Consider the following 8,060-nt stretch of genomic DNA (forward strand, 5'->3'; position numbering starts at 1 on the left):
CCATAACAGAAGGGACTGAAAAAGTAATCACAAAACTCCCAACAAAAGGAAGCCCTGGCCCGGACGGCTTCACCGCAGAGTTCTACCAAGCTTTCAGAGAAGAGTTAACACCACTACTGCTAAAGGTATTTCAGAACATAGAAAACGACAGAATACTCCCAAACTCATTCTGTGAAGCCAGCATATCCCTGATACCAAAACGAGGTAAAGACACCACAAAAAAATTACAGACCTATATCGCTCATGAACTTAGATGCAAAAAAATCCTCAACAAAATTCTAGCCAATAGAATTCAACAACATATCAAAAAAAATAATTCACCATGACCAAGTGCGATTCATACCAGGTATGCAGGGTTGGTTCAACACTAGAAAAACAATGTAATCCATCATATAAATGAAACAAAAGACAAGAACCACATGATTTTATCAATTGATGCGGAAAAGGCATTTGACAGAGTCCAACACCCATTCATGATAAACACTCTCAGCAAAGTAGGAATAGAAGGAAAATTCCTCAACATAATAAAGGGCATTTATACAAAGCCAATAGCCAACATCATCCTAAATGGAGAGAGTTTGAAAGCATTCCCCTTCAGATCAGGAACCAGACAAGGATGCCCTTTATCACTACTCTTATTCAACATTGTGCCGGAGGTCCTAGCTAGGGCAATTAGGTTACATAAAGAAATAAAGCGCATCCAGATTGGTAAGGAAGAAGTAAAAGTATCTCTATTTCCAGATAACATGGTCGTATACACACAAAACCCTAAAGAATCCTCAGAAAAACTACCGAAACTAATAAAAGAGTTCAGCTGGGAATCAGGATACAAGATAAACATACAAAAATCAGTTGCATTCCTCTACACCAATGCAGAGGAAATCACCAAATCAATACCATTTACAGTAGCCTCCAGGAAGATAAAATACTTAGGAATAAATCTTAACCAGAGATGTAAAAGACCTATACATAGAAAACTACAAGAGACTATTGCAAGAAACCAAAAGAGACCTACACAAGTGGAAAAACATACCTTGATCCTGGATAGGAAGACTTAACATTGTAAAAATGTCCATTCTACCAAAAGGACTCCATAGATACAATTCAATTCCGATCCAAATTCCACCGACATTTTTTAATGAGATGGAGAAACAAATCACCAACTTCATATGAAAGGGAAAGAGGAGAAGTAAAGCATTACTGAAAAAGAAGAACAAAGTGGGAGGCCTCACTCTACCTGATTTTAGAACCTATTGTACCACCACAGTATTTAAAACAGCCTGGTACTGGTACAACAGATACATAGACCACTGGAACAGAATTGAGAATCCAGACATAAATCCATCCACATATGAGCGGCTGATATTTGACAAAGGCTCAAATTCAGTTAAATGGGGAAAAGACAGTCTTTTTAACACATGGTGCTGGTATACCTGGATATCCATCTGCAAAAAAAAAATGAAACAAGACCATACCTCACACCATGCACAAAAACAAACTCGAAATGGATGAAAGATCTAAATATAAAATCTAAAACGATAAAGATTATGGAAGGAAAAATAGGGAACGCTAGGAGCCCTAATACATGGCATAAACAGTATACAAAACATTACTAACAATGCAGAAGAGAAACCAGACAATTGCAGGCTTCTACAAATCAAGCACCTATGCTCATCCAAAGACTTCACCAAAAGAGTAAAAAAGATCACCTACAACCTGGAAAATAGTTTTTAGATATGACATTTCTGATCAGCATTTGATGTCTAAAATCTACATAATACTGCAAAAACTCAACCACAAAAAGACAAATAACCCAATTAAAAAATGGGCAAAGGATATGAACAGACACTTAACTAAAGAAGACATTCAGGTAGCTAACAGATCCATGAGGAAATGCTCACGATCATTAGCCATTAGAGAAATGCAAATCAAAACTACAATAAGATTCCATCTCCAAGAAGGCTGGCATTAATCCAAAAAACACAAAATAATAAATGTTGGAGAGGTTGTGGAGAGACTGGAACACTTATACACTGCTGGTGGGAATGTAAAATGGTACAACCACTTTGGAAATGATTTGTCAAAAGCTAGAAATAGAACTACCATACAATCCAGCAATCCCACTCCTTGGAATATATCCTAGAGAAATAAGAGCCTTTACAGGAACAGATATATGCACACCCATGTTCATTGCAGTGCTGTTTACAATAGCAAAAAGTTGGAAGCAACCAAGGTGCCCATCAACGGATGAATGGATAAATAAATAATGGTATATTCACACAATGGAATACTACGCATCAATAAAGAACAGTGATGAATCTGAAACATTCATAACATGGAGGAATCTGGAAGGCATTATGCTGAGTGAAATTAGTTGCAAAACGACAAATATGGTATAAGTCCACTATTATAAGAACTCAAGAAATAGTTTAAACAGAGAAGAGAATATTCTTTGATGGTCACGAGAGGGGGGAGGGAGGGAGGGAAGGAGAGGGTATTCACTAATTAGATAGTAGATAAGAACTATTTTAGGTGAAGGGAAAGACTACACACAATACAAGTGAGGTCAGCACACCTGGGCTAAACCAAAAGCAAAGAAGTTTCCTGAATAAACTGAACACTTTGAAGGCCAGCGTAGCAAGGGCAGGGTTTGGGGACCATGGTTTCAGGGGACATCTAAGTCAATTGGCATAATAAAATCTATTAAGAAAACATTCTGCATCCCACTTTGGAGAGTGGCGTCTGGCATCTTTAATGCTACCAAGCAGTCATCTAAGATGCATCAATTGGTCTCAACCCACCTGGAGCAAAGGAGGATGAAGAACACCAAAGACACAAGGTTTGTATGAGCCCCAGAGGCAGAAAGGGCCACATAAAGCAGAGACTACATTAGCCTGAGACCAGAAGAACTAGGTGTTGGCCAGCTACAGCCGAGGACTACCCTTAGAGGGAACACAACAGAGAACCCGTGAGGGAGCAGGAGAGCAGTGGAATGCAGACCCCAGGTCCCCAGGCCTTCTATTAGCCCAAGACAGGAACCATTCCCAAAGCCAACTCTCTAGATAGGGATTGGACTGAACTATGGTAAAGGAAATGATACAGGTTAAGAATGAGCTTCTTGGATCAAATAGGCACATGAGACTATGTTGGCATCTCCTGTCTGAAGGGGAGGTAAGAGGGTAAAAAAATAAGCCCAGTACCATCGTGTAGAGGGGGTCAAAAGCTGGCCGAATGGACATGAAAAGAGAAAGGAGGGAAGGAGTGTGCTGTCTTATTAGGAGGAGAACAATTAGGAGTATATAGCAAGGTGTTTATAAATTTTTGCATGAGAGTCCAACTTGATTTGTAAACTTTCACTTAAAGCACAATTAAAAAAAAAAAACGATCGAGTCGATTCCGACTCAGTGACATTTGTAGGACCAAGTAGAGCTGCCTCATAGGATTATTCTAATGTGTACATTTAGTTCATTTTTAGTGTTTCCTTCATAATAATCGTATTACAATGAACATTCTTATACATTTTCCTTTTTCCCTCAGCTCTCACCAGTATTTTCCAGGTTTAAAAAATAAAAGTAGTGGAAAATTATACAGTGTTTTCTTAAAAAACAAGGGTAAATTTATATATCGGCTTTGGAGAAGCTACTTGATTGTAGCATGAATCCTTGCTCACTCTACAATGGGAACTTGCCCACGAAGTTGCACCCTAGAATTTATAGTTCTAGAGACAGTGAATGGTGTCCGTGTACACAGAGTTTCGAACCCAGATCTCCCGAATCTGTAGAGACTGCCTGCATCTTTTCTCTAGCCCAGGGATGCGCAAACTTTTTCTGTAAGCCAGATAGTAAATATTTAAGGCTTTGTGGCCCTTAGGGTCTCTAACTCTGCCACTATAGAGCAAAAGCAGCCCTCAGGCAATATGTAAATGAATGGGCATGGCTGTGTTCCAATAAAACTTTATTTATGGGCACTAAAATTTGAATTTTATATCAATTCCATGAGTGACTATATTTTTTAATCAAACGATCCATTATTGGAATATTTTCTTTTATAGTTCTTAGCTGGGCATTCCACCACACCATTGTTAATGGCATCTATGATGTCATGAGGGTGGTGGCCATCAACATGGCAGCCCACAGACCGGACAGACCACATTGTTGTTAGATGCCGTGGAGTCAATTCCAACTCATACCGATCCCATGTGACAGAGTAGATCTGCCCCATAGGGTTTTCTAGGCTGTAATCTTTATGGGAGCAGATCACCAGGTCTTTCTCCTGTGGAGCCTCTGGGTGAGTTCAAACCGCCAACCTTTCAGTTAGCAGCTGAGCGCTTAACCATTATGCCATCCAGGGACTCCTTGGGCAGTCCCTGTGATCTCTTCAATTGTTACAGAATTTTCTGAAGATGGGTGCTGCATCTGTCAGGCAACATTGATAATGTCATGAAAAGTGATTATTTCCACTGTGCTTAATATTTTCCTGCTTCTTCCTGTCTCTGGGTGGGTCCCTGAGGGCTTTGATGGTCAGCAAAGACGCAGAAGGTACCCTATCAGTCTGGGCTGTCTGTTCCGAATGGTCAGCTTCACCATAATCCTTAGACTCTTCCAGTCACTGCTGGCCTTGGCAGTGTCATCACCAACGTTTTTGGAGCTGGACCCAGGCTGCTGATCTTGAGGGCCAGGGCAAATGTGGCACCGACTTCCCCACCAGTGCACCTCAGATGCACAAGTTGGGTTTGAATTTGGGCAGCATGGCTGCCGGGGGTGCCTGGTATTGGATGAACCCAAATGCAACACAACCGAAGAAAGCTGCACCTAGGTCTCCTCTGAGCTGAAAGCATTCCTTTTTTTTTTCCCCCTCAATCATTTAAAAATGTAAAAACCATTCCCGTTCAAAAACAGATGGTGGGCCGGACAAGAGTAGTTTGCTGATTTCCTGCTCTAGACTCCTAAGTCTAGTGGAACAAAAAATTCTTTACTGTTGCACAGAAGCTGTTCCCCTTGCTACTTTTTCACTCATCAAGAACAGAGCTGTGCTTCTCAGTAAAAGCACTACAGTTCTGTCAGCCAGAGTCAGGTGCAAGATGGCCTTGAGGGTCATTTTAGTCTCTGCTACTTCATTAATTTGTTTTCTTGCTGTGTTTTTGCTTAGTTTAGAAGTGCTTAACAAACCCCATTCACTCGGTCACACTTGAATTAGATTGTTGGAAGGGCTATTGTATAGGCTACAATTGCAATAAAAAAGGGAACTTAGTTTCCTAGGGCTGTGGTAACAAAGTATCATAGGTTGGGGGCATATACAAACAAATTTATTGTCTCAGTTCTGGAGGTTGGTAGTCCAAATTCAGGGTGTCTGCAGGACCATGTTTTCTGTAGGCTCTAGGGGAAGATCCTTGTTTCTCCTGGCTGTGGTAGTCCCAGGCATTCCTTGGCTTGCAGCTACCGCATAAATTTATCGTCACATGACCTCTTTCCTCTGTTTCTCTGTCCTCTTCCTAAAAAGGACCCAAAAGGTTGGTGGTTTGAGTCCACCCAGTGGCACCTCAGAATAAAGACCTGGTGATCTGCTTCTGAGAAAATCAACCTTTGAAAGCCCTGTGTTGCACAGTTCTACTCTGACACACTTGGGGTCACCACGAGTTGGAATTGACTCTGTGGCAACTGATAGTATTCCAGTATGACCTCATGTTAACTGATAACATCTTCATACATCCTGTATCTAAACAAGGCATGTTCACATGTACCAAGGGTTGGGACTTCAACCTAGTTTTTTTTTTCGGGGGGGGGGCACAATTCAGTCCATAAGAAAAAGTGATTTTAAAAGCTTCAAAATGGGAAGAAAGTAGAAATGTTGCACATTGGATAACAGTGTTCAGTGGGAAGGAGTCTGGGAGTCAAAGAAGGAATAATAGTGGGAGGTCTCCTACAACGCTGGTCAGTTGGTTCAGCCACTTTAGAAAACAGTTTGGTCTTCTCTGGTGAAGTTGAAAGCTCTCTGTAACCATAAAACTTGTTAGCTGTTGTCAAGTCAGCACCCGGCTCATGGCGGCCCCATAAACTGTGGAACAAAATGCACCGTCCTGTACCATCCCTGTGATCAGTTATGGATCAAACCATTGTGATCCATGGGGTTTCATGGACTGATTTTCGGGACTAGATCTCCAGGCCTTTCTTCCTAGTCCATCTTAGTCTGGAAGCTCCGCTGAAACCTGTTCATCCTAGCAAAGCCCAAGCCTCCAACGACAGACAGGTGCTGGCTGTGCATGAGGTGTGTTGGCCAGGAGCCAACCAACCTCAGGTCTCCCACTCGGACGGCGAGCATTCTACTACTGAACCACTGCTGCACCCCTCTGTATCCTGTGGCCCAGCAATTCCAATCCCACAAAACTGTTGCATGTAAGTACCAGGATACACACTTAAGAGGTTCAGAAAAGCACTGTTCGTAATAGCCCATGCTGGAAATACTCCAGATGCCCATGAAAAGTCTGACAGGTGAATTGAAATGTAATGAAAGTGAACAAACCCCAGCCACATATAACAGGTATGATTTTTACAAACTCAATGTGTAGGCAAAGCCACAAGGCAGATAGTATACATGGTTTGATCCATTTTTATGTAGACTCCCAATACAAACAAAAGTGAACTGAATTTTTTAAGGAAGCAAAATTACAAACCACCACCCGTCTGTCATCATGTCATACATTGGTGGCTTGCATGTTGCTGTGATGCTGGGATCTATGCCACCAGTATTTCAAATACCAGCAGGGTCAGCCATGGTTGACAGGTTTTCAGCAGAGCTTCCAGACTAAGCTAGACTAGAAAGAAAAGTGTGGTGATCTTTTTCTGAATTAGCCAATGAAAACCCTATGGATCACAACAGAACAGTGTCCAGTACCAGTGGTGGAAGATGAGCCCCCCAATGTTGGAAGACAGTAATGGACTCAGGCATGCCAGGGATCATGAGAATGGTGCAGGACTGTTTGTTGTACATGGGGTTGCTGTCATGGATTGAATTATGTCCTCCCAAAATATCTGTCAACTTGGCTAGGTCAGGGTTCCCAGGATTGTGTGATTATCTACCATTTTGTCCTCTGATGTGATTTTCCTATGTGTTGTAAATCCTATCACTATGATGTAATGAGATGGATTACTGACAGTTATATTGACATCTACAAGATTAGATAGTGTCTGAAGCCAGTCTGTTTTGAGATATAAAAGAAGCCAGCAGAGAGACATGGGGACCTCATACCACCAAGAAAGCAGTACTGAGAGCAGAGCGTGTCCTTTGGACCTGAGGTTCCTGTGCTGAGATGCTCCCAGACCAAGGGAAAACATGCATCACAAGGACCTTGCTCCAGAGCCGACAGAGAGAAAAAACCTCCCCCTGGAGCCAGTGCCCTGAATTCAGACTTCTAGCCTACTGGACTGTGAGAAAATAAACTTCTCTTTGTTAAAGCCGTCCCCTGGTGGCTTTTCTGTTATAGCAGCACTAGATGATGAAGACAGTTGCCATGAGAGCCAACTCAGTGGTAACTAACAAAAACAAATATATATATATAATTAATTTATAATTAATAAATAATTACCTGCAGCAAGTATGGGCTGGGCCTAGGGACTTCCTTCTAACAACTAGAAAGACTATGACTTCCATCTTGTCAGACTATGGATTGCCTTCTCAGCTTGCACTTCAATGAAGTAAGCTACTGTGTAGGATTGGGTCCACATGGCAAGGAGGTGAGGGTGCTTCTGGCTGAAGCCCTCTTTGCAACAGCTGTGGGGGACATGATTCTGCCAAGAACCACATGAGACATCTTGGGAGCAGATCCCTTCCCATTTGAACCTTTAGATGAGACTGCAGCCTTGTCATCCCAGCTAAGGACCAGGCTAAGCTGCACCCAGACTACTGACCCACATAAACTCTGAGATAATAAATGTGTGTTATGTTTGCTAGCAAGCAGCCATCTAAGATGCATCAATTGGTCCCAACCCACCTGGATCAAAGGAGAATGAAGAACACCAAGGACACAAGGTAATTACAAGCCCAAGAGACAGAAAGGGCCACAT

At 42.0% G+C, this 8,060-nt stretch overlaps 1 protein-coding gene across 2 annotated transcripts in view; it reads right to left on the reverse strand.

The window, feature by feature from the left end:
- Window positions 1–8,060, reverse strand: part of LOC100660398 (A-kinase anchor protein 8-like) — an 81,945-nt gene that overhangs the window by 13,749 nt on the left and 60,136 nt on the right. The window lies entirely within an intron of this gene.

Source organism: Loxodonta africana, chromosome 3 (genome assembly GCF_030014295.1).
Source record: "Loxodonta africana isolate mLoxAfr1 chromosome 3, mLoxAfr1.hap2, whole genome shotgun sequence".
NCBI classification, from domain to species: domain Eukaryota; kingdom Metazoa; phylum Chordata; class Mammalia; order Proboscidea; family Elephantidae; genus Loxodonta; species Loxodonta africana.